Raw genomic sequence first — 17350 nt, forward strand, 5'->3', positions numbered from 1 at the left:
CTCCTGTCCCTCTCTGCCAGGAGCAGAATGGGCAAAGAAAAATGGGCATAATTTGGGAAGTGTAACAGACCGAGTAAGCACCTTGCGAAAGGATGCAAAACTCCGACCTGGAAAGGGTAAGTCCATTATCTGTGCCGTACTGGGCTCCAGCTTGACTGCTGCTAGAGAACAATAACAAACAGCTGAATCTCAGTTCATGCAAACTACAAGACCTGGTCCAGCCCTGCAGGACCTGATAGTTAACAGATAGACAAGAGAAAAATCAGGCTAACTACTTGCAATTAGCCCTGAAAGAGCAACTCTTGGCAGAGAAAAGCACCTCTCCGCGATATGACAGAATAACTGAATACCCCCACAGTGACCTGGAAAAGGTGAGGCTAAGATTAGAAAAATTAAACGTTCCTGCTGTTTCTCTCTGACCCTTGAGAAAAATTGAATATACTTAAGAACACGGAGAGGATGAATTCCCACAAATTACCACTAAAGAGATACCGTGTAGTGCTACAGAATTAGCTAAATTTATAAAGGAATTCGGATGTATTCCAAAAGAACCAGAAACCGAATATGTTTGGAGCGTATTGCTGTCTGGGGGAGATCAAATTTTACTGAGTGAGAAGGAAGCTGAGGGATATTGGGGGCCAGGAGTATTTTTAACCACCAGTGACCACCGCGCACCCTGGTCCTTAACTCAAAGAGCGACTTACTGGGTTGGAGGACTTAACCCTTTGGAAAGGGGAGATCCTCTTTCCACCACAGGGACAGTCGACCAGTTGGTAGAAAATGTAAGGAAAGCAGCATGTCTGCAAATGATGTATGGTCGGGAACTTAAACAGGAGTCCCCGATGATGATACCGGTCAATCCCGAATGTGTGACTCCCCTCATTCAGGGTCTTCCTGACTCCCTGAAAGACGTGGGGGTCCAATTGCAGGGAAAGATACAAGCAACATCCCAAAGTGAAAGGGCTGTTGCTGCCCTGGAAGGACTGCTGTCACCTGATCAGAAGACAGAACAGAAAGTATGGACATGGGGGGAAGTTGCCCAGGAGTTGATGAATTATGGGAGAAAGTACAGTCCCATCAATATTTCCAGTAAAATCGATACTAAGGGACTGAGGCAAACAGAGGTAAAACCCCCTTCTTGCCCGACTAATGGTAAATGCCAGACACCCCCTACTTGCCCAGGAGGTAGAAATATTCCTAATGAAAGGCAAGGGGCTTGGACACTGCCGTGGTGAAAGGGTGCTCCGAAAGATTTAATGGATGGATTACCCACTGATAAATTGGGAAAGCTGGTGTAAGACTGACCCAAAATAAACTCCATGGGCCCTAAGGAAAAGGGAAAATGTGGAAGGCCCCAGTGCCCCCACCACTAATGAGCTCCACCCCTTGACTGTGAGCAGAGGGGTGGAGGGTGGATGTAGACTTGACCACTCACTGAAAACAATTTAGGTGAGACCTGATCTGGTTCTTCATTTTTCATTTGCTTTGTATGTTTTGTACGACCTCACAGAGAGCTCAACTCATGATGCTATTGCCAATTGGTCCTACGAGATTTCATAGGATTTTACAGTTTTGTTAGAGATTTCTCCCTTGGTTGGAAGTGAGTGAATTGGAAAAGGTGATTGTAAATATATCTGCAGTAATTAAAAAACCTGAAATTATAGATGCTAAACAGGCATTACAGATTGAGGCATCCAGCCTCTCCTAGGTGGCACTGCAAAACTGTATGGCACTTGATTTGCTATTAGCTTCCCAAGGGAATTATAAATACAAGTTATCTCTCTTTCTGCATCTTGAATCCTTGCTCCATTTTCTACCTTTTTTCTAATCTGTCCTATCACTATCCACTTTATTACAATAATTTCCCTTTTTTATAACTGTCTTTTATTAATAAACTTACTAATTGATTATGGTACTTGAACTTGTTTGTGTCTTAATTTCACTCTTGGGGTCATGAACTGAAGCAGGGTCCAGCACCTGGGTTTTCTCTAATCGGACTCTGACAAGTGCGCGCTCTGCTAATGGCGAGCACCAAGTTTGTTCTGTTATGCTACCTGACGTAATTCTGGCATGCCCATTGGTACCTTTATCAGCCAAACAATCTCTAGGAATCAGGGGGGTTGGAACTTGATGATCTTAAAGTCCTTTCCACCCCTAACTATTCTATGCTTCTATGATCCTATGAATTAAGTGGACTTTTGTCCACTTTACTTTTTGTCCACGTTACTTTTCACACAACCTTATTGCATGGCATTGACTGTACATCTAGCCTTGCCATTTTGCAAGTAATCCACAGGTATCTGTCTATAGAACCCATCTATGCCCTGCTCAAACAGTGGCATGCTTCCAGCCTCTTAATTTCCAAAGATTAATGTTATCTCTATGAAGCCAGAAGGTTCCCTGGCCAGCTTTTACAGAACTCTGGGGATGAGGGTGGTGTAGATTGGGGTTGGACCAGATCATTTAAGGTCCCTTTCAACTCACAGCTTCCTTCTGACCCAAAACTTTTGGTATAGAAGTCTCAGGTGACAGAAAACCATTTCTGACTGTCAAATGTTACTTTGCACTAGGCAGTCCATAAGCACACAACTGTCTATTTCTTCTTTCCCACTATGACATTACTAGAGCATCCTGCTTTGTAGTGGAACAAAAGGCAAGTGTTTTTTGGAACACTTTCACCTTTATAGTCATCTGTCAGTGCTTTTAAAACTGCCTACAAGTGGTCCAGTACCATTGCTAGGAATTTAAGAGGTTGAAAGATCTTGGAAGCAAAAAAATTCTTTTGCTGGTGTAGTTTATACCAGTTTATACAAGAATAAACATAGAGGAATTTATTTTATCTGTTACTTTTCTAATTTAAGTTACAGGCAGCTCAAGTTTATCAGCCAGACACACCAGTTGCTTACATGCAGAGCTATTTCATTCTGGGATAGCTGATTAGCTCAGCTGCAGTGTCTCATAAATGCGTTGCTGGGCCACACTGACATGCCCATGCCCTGCTAGAGACTTTTAAATATCCTGGCACCATGTTGCACAGTGCCTCTTGCAATGCTTACACAGCATCTGCCTTTATCAGCTGCATTTAAGGGGCATAGTGGACTGTCAACCCTCCCTTACTCCAGATAATGTACATGTCCCTCTAATTGGTATGGTAATAAACCAGTAGTGTTGTCAATTGGAAGCTGGATGTTGCCTCATTTGCTGTTTCCCCCCCAAACTTCATCTTGGGATAAGTTACAAGCATTTTTATTCCATTATAACATTTTGGGAGAATGTTTTGAAACATTTCCAGAGATATTTACCAAATCTGGTTAAATATCAGTCATCTGCTCTAGACTGTAAAAGGGCTGTTTGTAGATGAAGCAACTGGCAATGGCAGGAACAAATCAGTGAGGTGGAGAGACCTGGGGAACTACAGGCTGGTCAGCCTGCCCTCAGTCCCTGTGAAGGTGATAGAGCAAATAATGCTGAAAGCCATTTCCTAACATACTGAGGACAAGAAGGTGATTGGCAGTAGTCAGCATGGATTTACACTGGGAAAGTCATGTCTGACCAACCTGATCACTTCTAAGATGGAATGACGACCTTGGCATATGAGAGGAGAGAAGGGGATGTTCACTTTGACTTCAGCAAGGCTTTCAGCAGTTTTTCTTTCAACAGCTTCATACACAAGTTGATGAACTACAGAGTAGGAATATGGACAGCAAGGCAGACTGAAAACTGGCAGAACTGCTGGATTCAAGGCATTGTGATCCAGAGTCTAGCTGGAGTCACTGGCGGTGTACCCTAGGTCCTAGGCATAATAGGGTAGAATATCTTCATTCGTGATTCAACAGTGGGACAGAGAGCAGCTTCAGCAAGTTCACACATGGCACAGACTTGGGAGGAGTAGGTGATGCACCAGATGGTTGTGGTTGTACTGCCATTCAGAGGGACCTCAGCAGGCTGGAGAAACAGACCAACAGGAATCTTATGAAATTCAACAAAGGGAAATATTAAGTTACACCCTTGGGAAGGAATAACCCCATGTGCCAGATGCGGCCTGAGGCCAAACAGCTGGAAAACAGCTTGGCAGAAAAGGAACTGGAACTTGTGCACAAGTGGAACACAAGCCAGCCGTTTTTGCCTTGCAGCAAAGGCCAACAACATCCTGGGCTGTGTTAGGAAGAGTACTGCCAGCAGCTTGAGCAGGATGATGCATCCCTTATTTTGACCAGGTCAGCACTGCTGAGACACATCTGGAGTGCTGTGTCCACTTATGGGCTCCACAATACAAGAAAGACATGGGTGTGCTGGAGGAGTCCAGTTAAGGATCATGAAAGGGATGAAGGGACTGAAGCACCTGACATATAGGTACAGGCTGAGAGAGCTGGCGCTGCTTAGCCTAGAGAAGGCACAGGTGATATTACCAGTCCTTCACCTCGTGGGAGTGACTAAAGAAGATGAAGCTGGACAGTGATGCCCAGTGATAAACCACAAATGGAAACCCAGAAAATTCCATTTAAGGTTATAAAATACCTATAAGGTAATTTTTTTTACTGAGTGTGGTCAAACATTGACACAGAGAGCTTGTGGAGTCTCTGTCCTTGCAGATATTAAAAGCCTGACTGGACATGGTCATGGGCACCTTGTCCTGGTTGACCCTGCTTTGAGTTGGGGGTTGGATGAGGTGATCTCCAGAGGTCCCTTTCAACCTCTACTACTTACTCTGCCATTCAGTGAGTACAGGCACCCAGCATCCAGGAATATAAATTGACTCCTCTGACCATTTCTCACTCCAAGTGTGTGTTAGTCAGTTGAGAAGTGAACTTGTGTCCTAGGAGCCACTATTTCCCCTATAATCACTTTATATTGCTCTGTGCAGAACCTTCAAGCTCTGGATGTTTCCCTTGCCCTGAAGCAAAGAGGCACAGCACTAAAAGCTTTCCCCAAAATCAATTGCACTCGAAGTACAACAGCACCAGCCTACTGTACACATACCAAGATGATAGGAGTAGTACTTTTTTTGGAGTCAAAAGCCTATTCTACAGATAAAAAGCCAAAGTTGGCAGCCTGTGATTAATAGGAAAGAGATGCTCCTATAAATACACACAGCAAGTCATCATTACTCCTGGAAGGGAAAGAAGTCTCTATGAAGTGGTTTTACCAGAGAGCAAGATCAGAAGCTGTTACAGCGTAATAGCTCTCTACTGGCATCCTCACTGGCTGGCTGCTGCACGGTGCCCAGCAGCCCTCAGTAGCAGGAAGCAGGCTGCCACCACAGCAAGCGAGGAATTGCACAGTGTTTTATGCAGTGCTGATCAACTGTTCCTCACCTTCTTGGCTACAAGACTTCTTGTAGGGCTCATACACATGGAGGAAAAAACCTGTCCAGCATTGCTTTCTCAGTGAATACTTACTAGAATACAGCAGTTATAGGGAGAGGAGTTTACAGCAACAGCACCAGTCTGTGTCTCCATAAAGGCAACCTTAAATCTAGTCACATCTTTTTACGTTGCCTAGAATCTCTGGAATTCCTATTGTAGATGAGCCTGTGTGCTTTCCGTTCACTACGCGCAGACTCCAGGGGTTCTGTGGAGAGAGGAAAACCCTGGAACAGGAAAACTTTTGACAACACAGGAAAAAGACACAGGCTGTAAATCTTTCTGCTGAGACTTGGATTTCCCTGGGGCACAAAACTTGCTCTGTTTATGTCTTTAGCACAAACAGGCCACGCATCTGTCTAGCTTACCTTTTGACAGCAGGTCTGCAGTGAAGGCCTCTGGCTTCTCTCTTGCCTCATGGTACACCTTAAAGATGAGGGAAAGCTAAGACCCTCAGTCCAAGGCAGTACTTTGGAGCAGCTGATCAGTAGCTCCCAAATGCGATGTTGATGCTGTGGTCTCTTGAGCCTTGCAAGGGACTGAAGCCATCCTGCCATTTGTTCTTCCAGATGTCAAGGCTTGGGGGCACTGGGGAATTTGGGAGGAAAAGCACAGAGGTTTTTGTTTTCTGATACACTGTGAGCTTGCTCACTTCCAGTCTCCGATAGAATGGGCTGCCCTTGCCCAGAAAACAGTTCAAGCACTATGTTCCTGGCATCCCCTAATTTATTAATCCATTTACTGGACCTTGAAAACACCTTGCACTGAAAAAGACTATCCTAATCCTCCGTTCAGAAGACAGGTTAGGAAGAACTAACAGAACCAGGATGAAGCTATTCCCACAATGCTGTCCCAGTTTGGCTTACTTGCTCTACAGCAGTGGTGCCACCCCCTGGCAAGGGCTGAGATCCCAAGTCACACCGGTCAGCAACAAAATACACCCCGGAAAGGAGGTGATGACAGCCAAGCAAACCTGCAGCAGCTGGGCTGGGAGCTGGAGGCAGGCAGCAGATTGAGTGTTGAAAGGGATAATAGACACTACCAACGTGTTTGTAGTGTACAGTAAAAGCACAGTCGATAGCAGCACAGACCTGCTGCAGGCCAAGGGGTGCCACAGATCCACAGCCAGAGGAAACAAACTGCTTCATTGCACAATGAATGGGAAGGCGAGCGGACCTGCAAGACAGGTGATGGAGCAAAATAGGTGAACGCTAGGAGTAGCTGCTGGAGGAGGATTTGGACTCTTTATTGCTCAGATTTAAGCTGGACACACATCTAGGAGGAGCTCAATTAGCTCCTCCTAGAGTCTTGGTATTTCCTGAGGTCCTTTTTGGTCCCCCAAGTCAGGCGACATACCCCACACCATCTGCATGCTGTACTGGACGTGGCATTCGATGCAGCCAGGGAGTTTGTAACCCTTGTTGCCAGCGATTTTTCTAACCCATCATCTCCTGCATGTCCCTGGGGACAGGGATATTTTTTCTTTGCACCAAAGTTGAGCTCTCAAACAGGTTTAGTATAAGGTCCAGTAGGACTACAGTATAGTATTCATATGTCTTTTTAGTCTTTCCTCTTTTGGCATCTACAAGCATCAGTAATGTCTGCTACAGTATCACAGGGAGCAGAGATGGTGTAGATGGAGATATGGTCTCCATAGCTTGCATACAAAGCTGTGTAGTTTGTCTATGACCATGGAAACGAGCACCTCAGGGTGAGATGTGTGTAGATGGGGATGGAGGAGCTGCCTTTAGGCATGTGATTTTATACCTCTTAAGGACATTCCTCCCCTTGAATAAAGAAACCTTCCCCATTCTAGGCAGGGAAGTAAGACAGCTGGACAGAGACCTCACTCTCCTTTGCAATGAAAGTATGTGGAAGATACAGTGCTACAGATGCAGTTTTGGTATGTAAGGTATTCCTGAAACCTTACACCTAACTGTCTACCTGTAAGTATCTGTGCTGCTGCTGCCGAACACTTCTAAGAGGTATTTCCATCTTAGAAAAATAAAGGGGTTGAAAGGAAACTCTAGTCTCAAACAGATAAGGTTCAAGAAGAAGAAAACAGGAAGGAGATTCTTTGAAGAGTGCAACAGTCCCAGCTCTGCCATTAGATGTATTTCCTATGGAAGCAAGGAGTGTTACTGCAGCTGTACAAAGACCATGCTTAAGCTATGAAAAGCAGGAATAAGCTGAGAATCTGTCCTTGGGGTATCAGTCCACTCACTTGTGAAGGGAAAAACAACAGCTCACTCTATTTCCTTTGAATCAGTCCTGTCAACACAGAGGCTGGACCCACAGAGAGAACCCAAAGCCCATTTGCTCTCAAACCACCCTGGATTTACTTGCAGTAGGAAATAAAGGAAACCATCAGCAAACTCGACACACTATACAAATACATTTTATTTAGAGATACCCATAAGTAAGATGCACAAATACTTTTTGTTCACCAGTTTTCAGATCACACAACTTCAAGTAGTGGAAAAAACAAACTGCAGTTAATTACATTGATCTATATCATAGGGCAGTAGTAAAAGATCCATTTGTCAGACTACAGCATGGTTAACGATACTCAGGTGAGAATGTACAGATCTAGGTACTTAAAAAGTGCATGGGTCATTGCCACATACACCAACATGCTTTTTCAAAGAGCAACATCTTTCTGGCATGTGAACACAGTAACCCGGTTAATGCAAGATGGCAAATTAGGCTCTTAATTTGATCTGGAAATGTATCTATTAACAGTTTTGCTCCAAAAGGCAAATTAAAGAGTTATTTGTGACCGACATACGGAAAGCAACCTGTAAAAATCACTGTTAACATCGTCCATGTAGTCAAGCAACACACAGATCACCCGAAACTATCAGTTCCAGCCTACACCTTCAGAGCTCTTCTACCACAGTCATCTTCAGAAGAGTCCAGAGTACTTGGCTGCATTTAGCAGACTAGCAGAAGAGCTGCAATCTGAGATCCAAGCTCTTGCACCCACACTGAGCTCTTCCACAGGAGGAATCTCAATCCTCAAGTTTAAAAATCCCGCGTTCCACCTGCCAGCATGTCAACGGAGTCACATATTGCTGAGTTTACTTTGAAATTCCCATTTAGATGGAGGGAAACGTAGGAAGTGGTGCTGATCTGAGACAGCAGCTGCATTGGTTTATAGTTGTGTTTAAAACACGTGGAACCTGGACTCTTCTCTTCACTGTGTCTCTCAAACCAAGGAAGTTCAGCAGGTTCCACTACTCAGTGCAATCCTCATTTTGCTTTTAAACAGTGATAGTGCTGTATGGTGCTTGCGAAAGACCAGCAAGGACTGCTGTGTGGATGGCTATGCATAATAGCACAAAACACCTTAAAAATCAGTCTTTGTTAAAAGCTCTTCCATTGCAAACAGCGTGATAGAGACTGGCTTTTGCATTATAGTTGAGAGGCACATTTCGCATTGATGAACAGAAAACCCCTAGTTTACATTGCAAATTTCTGTGGATTAGAACACCAAGAAACCTCCAGTTAAAACAATTATTTGAAAAGAAACTAAAAACCTCAGTTACTGTTCTATTTCAAAGTCTTGAACTGCTCCCTCACCTATTCTACCCAGAGATACCTTTCCACTTGTGTATATGCAGATGTTTTTCCTCCCTAAAACTTGTTTGCATAAGAGATCCTTGTTTCTGCACACCTTGGAAGTAGACAGGTAATTCTGATGCCTCGCAGGGTAGGCTCCTGTACCACATTCAGGAGAGTTGAGACAGTCAGTATGCTTTCCTGTATATGCAGTGAATCCCAGAATAAACAATGGGAAAAATTAAAGCCAGCAGTCCAGGAATCAGCTCCTTCATGGAGCAGGAATGAGTTTGGAGCAAAGCCTGTCAGACTGGAAAGGGAGTAACAGTCCAGGGAGACATTCAGGGCTGAGTCAAATGAATAGGAAGATTGTGAACAAGGTCCCACCACAGAGAGGTACTGCCTAAGTGAGTGTGGGAGTCTCAGACTGTAGTAGGGTTTTAGCAGGGGCCCCAGGCTTTGCAGAACTGGTACTTGAACTAGTAAAGCCATGAGAGGACACAGAACTTGCTCCACTCCCAAGGGGCAGGAGTGGCAAGATGGGAGAGAGGAAAGGACGAGAGGGTGAGACTGGAGACACAACATTTTGAACAAGAGTGACAGCTTGTTATTAAGGTACTTATCCAGGACTTTCTGTAATGGTCCCACATCACCCATGAGCTGTGAGAGGAGCCCTGAGCAGCCAACTGAAGCTGGCCTGTTACACCCTTGTGCTGTCATCAACCAACCAGGTAGAGGGAGCAGCAGACAAGGCCTTTTCACTCCATCATCCTGGTAGGAAGCATGAGAAGGTTGCTGGTGGCAGTCGTACCTGCTGTAAGCAGTCATGGTAACCAACAAGTTAACTGGAGTGATGAGGGGGAGAGTGAGTGACCTCTGAGGAAACTGGTTCTTCCCCATGCTACCTTCACATCTCATCTGAAGAGGGACGACCAGCAGTTTCACATGCTCTTGAGAACAACTAACCTGCAGCTGCACAAGCACAAGGCATGATGGAGCAAAACCTCACAGCTTCCAGTGCTCAGGCACTCCATTACCAGTTCACCTGTGAGCGTAGCAAGCCATTGGCCAAAGCTCATCATTAATACCTTTTCCCTTTTGAGCACAGGGTTAGAGTTGAGCTCAGAGCTCTACTACAGCACAGGGTTTTTTTGTAATCCATAAACTATGCAAAAGACAAATCTGTAGGTAAAAGCCTTTAAATGGGATCAAGTCAGCAGAAAGTCAGTGATGCAGCCTTCTGGCTTTGCCCCCAGTGAAATCTTTAGTTATTACATGAAGTAGCAGCCAAAGATGCCAGTTCTCTGGTTGACTAAACCACCACTGACCAGCTAAACACACTGGGTGCAGACGCAAGGCACATCCACCTCCTGATCTGCTGACATCCACCACACAGTTGGGATGTGAGAGAATTTCAGCTCCTGTAGATTGCACAGGAGTGGAGTATCCACTTCCAAACCTGCCACTCAAGTTTATGGTAAAAGCACAGAGTGATCTTTCTACAGAGGATACAGGTTTTCTTTTATTACAACTTAGTATTTTTCAGACTAGGCAAGCAGCTTTGAACTGACTGTTAAAGGTGAACTAGGAAGAAATGGGAAAAGAGGAAGATGCTAAAGATCAGAAAGTTAAACTCATCTGTTCTACTCTGAAGAGAGACTGCAATAGAAACAGAACCTTACTGAGTCTAAAGAAATTCTGAAGCTAGCAAAAAGAGAGAACTCCAGATTAAGTTTGCACCGGGGTACAGAGAGAACAGTCAGCACAGGAAACAGACATTCATTAGAGCTCCTTGACCAGGTATTGACTAATCATGCTGATTCAATGCAAAGATAGCCTCATGGATCAACAGAGTGCAGTATTGTGCTTCATTTAATTATGGATATGCATGGCCATTGAAGGCCACAGTGAGTGAGAAGCATTCCTGTTTCCACACGCTTATGATCAAATTAACATTATAGCTGGGAAGGGACATGTATTCTCTCCTATCTGCATAAGAGACAGAAATGCAGCCCAAATTCCAAGTGTCAGTTTGAGTTTAAGGTATCCATTTCCAATTCAGAAAACAAAGCAAAACTTGTAATGTCTTTGTATTGGGGGGAGGGGGGGAATAACTTTTCAGAGAGGTGAGGCAATTTACAAGGTAACTGAATACAATGCCCCATGTGCAGACAGGCTGGTTTCACATAGGACCTGCAATTTCCTGCTGTTCCATTTGCAATCTGCATCAATAGCTTTGAACAGGTTTACCTTACAGTTGTGCAGTGTAACATTTGAAGAGAGCTGCTACTACTTGACAGGTTCTGTGACAGTTCAGGATCCAGTTTCTGACATGGCTCACAACAGAAACAGCAAGCTGAGAAGGGCTCTTAAATGGGTGCAATTGCAAGAGTTGCTAACAAACGTCAGAAACCTGGATCCAGAATAAAAGCCAGCAAGCATCAGCGAGTCCTGATCATTTTTGCTTTTCCCCAAAAGCTTTGGATCTTATTAAATAAATTTGGAAAAAAATCATTAAAACCAGTTCACTGTAGCGCGTTCTACTCTCAGGCAACAAGTGATCACTGCATGTTTTAAAACACATGGTGTAGTTTGTGCACCGTATACAAGTACATCACAGGCAATGGGGAAGATCCAGCATTTGTGTACACATTAACATACGAGTAAGCACTGACAGATGTCACAGGTAAGGTTGATCCCAGGACAAACGAGTGCACTGAGTTGTGTCTACACCACATCCTCAAAACAAATGGAACAACTCACGAGTAACAGGACAAACCTGTTGCAATTTCAACACATACATCTTAGAAAAAGACAATGCATGTACCCAGCCCTAAGACATTGACAAGTCTGAAATAACTTTACAAAGATGAAGGTACCAGAAGAGGAAGGCACATTAACCTCTGGTTGGTCCATTTCAGTATTATTTGGATGAGCCATAGTGATTTACATACCCTGAGACTGTGGGAGGCCTTGAAAAGGAAAGGAGACCAGGTGAATGGTCAAATAAAAAGTACAAGTTTAATGAGATTTTAAGATTCAGCACCTGATTTTTCCCCTTTAATAAGGGAATCTAGAAAAGCAGTCCCTAAGAAAACAACATACTGACTCTTAGATTTTTATTCTGAAGTCAAAGAATCAACATCTAGGACTACAGATATTGCACTATGGTGCGAAGGGATTTACACACCCTCTCAGTTTCAAGCCTGTGACCGGAACTGGTATACAATCAAGTGTTTTACTTGGTGTTTTTCTGGGTACAGAAAGGGTGAGGCAGGCCACATCTTCCTAACTGCCAACCCTGGCACCTGGCTTAGATCCGTGTGCATCTTCTTAGAGCGTATCGCTCCCTGCAGGATCGTAGAGGGAAAGGCTGTTAGAAAACAGTGCTCCATTTTTAATTGGGAAGATTCCTTTCTGTAAGAGCATTTTTTTAATTAGCCAAGTACCACATGGTTTTCGTAAAGAAACCCACCATCACAAGCAAAAAAACCCCAATTCCTAATCTAAATCCTTGAAAACGTGGAAACGAGATGGGTATAGACTTGACCTCTCTGAAAATGGTTCTGATTAAGCCCTTTCACAAGTACCTCCTGAGCAATGAACAAGTATCCCCTCTGTTTTTAAACTCCTCAGGAATCCTGAGAGCAATACCAAACATTGTTGGGCTTTCCCCATTTCTCTTGTGCCCTTTGCCCATCCTCACTACTCACACAAGTGCCTGCTTGCAGAGCGATGGACAGCAGCAGAGAATATGCAGGAGATCCTTAGGGCAAGATTTAGCTGTATTCTCCTTTCCTCCCTGCTTTTCCTGCAACACACAAATTCCTGGTGTCTGCGCTTCAGACTTCCAAATAAGTTACTGAAAGCACTGCAACACTCAGAAAGTCGTTTTAAGTCGAGGTCACACCAGGGAATCCAGCAGCGGGTGTCCAGCAGCACAAAGGGGATTTCCACTTGGCTTTAAGCTAAAGAAGTGTGCTCCTGGCTAGGAGTGGAGTCCAGGGGTCAGCATGGCCCATCCAGAGCATGAGCTCTGCCTGCATCACACATAGCTCCACCAACAGTGCTCTTCGGACCAAGCTGTACCCTACTTCAGTAATTCAGCCACAGCAGCAATAGTGACAGGAGCTGATTAAGAGACTCTTGGGCACCTTGGAAAAGTGGGTTTATTGAAAATAAGGGCATGAGACCACCACCACCAGACCTCAGAGCTCCCACCTGGCTGCAACAATCAGCAGCCCGTTTGTTACTGCTTCTTGCAAGCAAACAAAAGAGGTGACCTCCAAGAAGGGTCTAAGCAAGCCTGCTTTATTTCACATCTGCACCAGGCTAGGGACATCAGTTCACAAGCTCAGTAAGTGCCCTTCAGCCGAGGGGCAGAAATTAAGACACAAACCACCACTCAACATAGATGGATCATAACTTTAGCCTGTTAACTCTGCAACTGCAATCTATATACAAAGCAAGTTCTCAGGTAAAGGAAAAGGAAGAAAATCTATATTAGAATATCTGGTTCTTCAGTATCTTAATCTTTAAGACACAAAAATCTGCCAAAGATTTGAAACACAGGCAGCAAATATATCCCCATAATGAAATTCAACAGTGTCCCCCCCGTCCCTCGCCAGGGTGGGGGGTAACAAGAGGGAAGGGAATCACAAGAGTCACAACATGAATGTAATCTTTGTGGACAGACTAAGCACAGTAAGATCACTCTTGTGATAAATCCTAAAAAAGGAGCTACATGGAAAACGAACAACTGAGACTACAAACAAACGCCTAGTAACTATTCTTTGGTAATTTACTCATCTTGGACTAACACCAGCAGCACTGATGATGGAACCAACCAAATGGGCTCAATTCTTTACTGCGATCCCCAAAACCACCTGAAAAGACCACTATCAATTCTCCCTGAATGATTTGACTGTGCAAGGGAGAAAACTAGAGGAATTATCAGGAATAAGGTGTCTGGTGAAAAGGGTGAGTACCACCCTCAGTGCTATGCTCAAGCCAACAACTGAAAGTAGCTTCTGCTTCCTTGTGAACGTTCATCATGTAACACTCAGTAGTACTGCAGGGTTGCTGCTTAGTACTTACAAGCTGGGTATGACCCAACCCATAATTCACCCACTAGTTTAGCTACCTGTGATTATGGATACTGGGTATGTAATACCCCAAGATACCCAAATTAACATGGTAGTTACTGAAAAGAGCTGAGCGGTAAAATTAACTGCTTCCTACACTCACCAGCAGCACAAAAGATCCAACATGACTGAGAAGTGAACAGCAGGAAGAAAAGTTTGAAGGTCTGTTACGATTAAAAGTTCTTTTCTCCAAGTGCCTAACATGAGAAAAACCAGAGATAAACCCCAGGAACAGACCATTAGTATCTAATCACACAAGTCAAACATGTACAGGAGAACTGCCCAGTTCTACTATCTGAGCCAGCCTTAAATCAAGTTTAAAACAAATTGAAGGTCTTGGGCATGGCTTAGTAAAATACCAGCAAGCCCATTTCTGCTTGACTGAGGTCACCTCTGTGAGCACAATATTGCTACACTGAAGACTGGGATTATCTGGGGTGGAGGAGCCGACCCCAAACAGACCATTCAGGAAGGCATGAAAGAGCAAAAGACAGAAATCATGAAGCAATGTTTGAAAAGGTAAGACAGTCTGAAAATGCCACTGGGTCTGAGGAGAGCATGGTGAACTGCTTAAAAAGCTGCTGAAGCACAGTCATCAGACTGAACTCCATCCATTGCAGGGCTGTATCTTCCATCTTAACAGCAAGGTGTACCGCTCACCTCTATGGGAGCCCAGAGAGTCCCTGCTGTTCTCCTCCACTTTGATGGGAAACCCCTGCATAGTTCCTCACTATGATAATGGATTTCAATTCTGATATCTAACTAACCAGAGCAACAAAAAAAATCACACCAAGGAAGAAAACCTGTCTTTTCCTCCTATTTTTCTATCACTTACCTTTGGCCAGTGTTGGCATATTGGTGCCTTTCTCTGCCTTGGTTTCCAACACTGACTGGACTAAGAGTGACATATAACCAGCCACAAAATATTCTGAAACTTAACAACTGTATTGCTACAAGCATAGAAACACACTGAAACTGGACAGAAATTAAGGGTCCCTGGCCCAATTTGTTTGGATCCTTGCAGCACTATCTAGTTTGTTTCCATTTTTTTGGGGGGAGGGAATTTTCATACAGCAGCAGGGACTGCTCCCTCCCCATGAGAAATTACTTTTGCAAGAAAGCACCCTGAAAGCAAAACAGAGCATGTCAGACTTGAGAAATTTTACACAATTGTCCAGATTCTTTAGAGATTTGGCCAAAGTTTCCCAAAACCCAAAAAACAAATCAACACCCAAAACCAAAAACAAAAAAAGGGCACTCACACTAACCAGGCTTTAGGACCACACACTGGGGTACTAGGGGAGATAAGAGCCAGCACAGAGAGACACTTCCCAAGAGTGCCTCTTCCCTAACTAGAGACTCCATTGTCTCTGCAGGAAAATTAGTCTATGTGTCTGGAGGCTGGAAGCCTCAGTTCATACAAATGCCCATTTTGCCCCCTCACCCAGACATGAAATACGCTTCAATTAATAGATCGACATCAGGGCTAGGACTTCCAGATCAGTGCAGAAACAGTACTAGTAACACTAAGCACCCAATTAGTAACTGTTGTCTCAGAAGAACTGGAAGACACAAGTAGATTCAAGTGTGTAGTTGCCATTATAAAAAGCAGCGCCCAAACCCAAGCTCTCCATCAAACAAAAAGCAGACCATGTTTCCTGTGACATACTGATTTTACACAGTAGCTGGAAGAGTAATCCTAGAAATACACATCCTGCCATACTTCACCAAGATTTTGTTTTCCCTGTATACTTCCACTTCTCAAAACCTCTAAAATAACCAAAGCAGTATATCACCATCACAGAACAACATAGACAGCATGTCAACATCTTTAAAACACTGTAACATCTAAATGACTTTTGAGAGGTCCTTTGTTACCCTGTGGTATATAATTTGCCCCTTTTCAGAGAAAAAACCTGAAAAGCCACACACAGAGCACCACGAACTGATTGTTTAAGCAGACAACCCACCAGGGAAGTACAATTATGAAACACAGCAGGAAGATCTGTTTGTGAAGCACTCGTGTCAGTATGGACTAAATTATACTTCTGGGGCAGATGCACATCATGGAGAGCTCTTTTCTTGCCAGGATTTCCACCCAGATGGGAGTGAACTGCATTCCTTGCAGGATTTTCACACGAGTCTCCACTACCAACTGGAAATTAAGCCTGAGGCTCACTGCTTGGGTTACTGATAATACTGAGTACAAAGACAAGGGGGATGGCAAGTTACACATGCAGGCTAGCCCCAGGCAGTGTGGCAGGAACTGCACAAGGGAGGAGAGCTGCTCTGCAGAGGTGGCTGTGATCTCCTGCAGAGACAGGGGAACAGAGCATTGTCCCAGCCTTGTCCGTTCTCTCAGCTTCAACCAACTGCCCATTTGGCACAAAAGGAGGGCAGCACAGGCACGTTCTGCTCTGCTGGTGACAGGGGCAGTGGAAAGGCCTTCATCCCAGCAGAGAACAGAGACTCAGTAACATGCTCTGAGTTTGGTGAAGAACCCAAACTAGGAGGAACACCCTTGTCCTGCATTTTAGCTGAGTATTAGGTGAGACCATCACCCTGTAATGCCCATGCTTCACATCTGGACCTGAAGGACATCGTCCGTTCTCTCAGCTTCAACCAACTGCCCATTTGGCACAAAAGGAGGGCAGCACAGGCACGTTCTGCTCTGCTGGTGACAGGGGCAGTGGAAAGGCCTTCATCCCAGCGGAGAACAGAGACTCAGTAACATGCTCTGAGTTTGGTGAAGAACCCAAACTAGGAGGAACACCCTTGTCCTGCATTTTAGCTGAGTATTAGGTGAGACCATCACCCTGTAATGCCCATGCTTCACATCTGGACCTGAAGGACATCGGACCTATTTTCCCCATCTGGTCCTACACTAAGCTCCAGAGTCTGAATGCAGAAGGCAGCAGGGGATTTGGGGAAAAACTGAACTTCTATAGCTAACAGGATGACAGCAGATGTTAGTGCAGTGTGAGTTACCTTGCTCGGTGGAGAACTTCTAGCTTGTGTTAGTGAAGTCCAAGAGGTACTCTAACTCTATAAAAAACCCCACTTTATTCCACTGGCTTATCAGAAAAGATAGCCATCCAGAACAGCTAAAATGGAAGTTTCCACAGCCTAGGACAAAAAAAAAAAAAAAAGAAAAAAATCCCATTTTTTAACCAATTTATGAAAAACCTGTGAGCTACTGCAGCAGCATACTCAGGAACCTTGGCTCATCCAGAAAAGGGATAGAGTTAGTTAATTTTGAATGACAAGAACACTCCCTAGCCC

The 17350-nt window shown here is 44.3% G+C and overlaps 1 protein-coding gene across 1 annotated transcript in view; it reads left to right on the forward strand.

Moving 5' to 3' along the window:
* Positions 1-17350, forward strand: part of NUDT2 (nudix hydrolase 2) — a 414951-nt gene that overhangs the window by 289250 nt on the left and 108351 nt on the right. The gene's annotated exons all lie outside the window — the stretch shown is intronic.

This window comes from Neopsephotus bourkii, unplaced genomic scaffold, assembly GCF_033783945.1.
Source record: "Neopsephotus bourkii isolate Nb327-2 ecotype Australia unplaced genomic scaffold, CSIRO-AGI_Nbou_v1 NB_1471, whole genome shotgun sequence".
Taxonomy (NCBI): Eukaryota; Metazoa; Chordata; class Aves; order Psittaciformes; family Psittacidae; genus Neopsephotus; species Neopsephotus bourkii.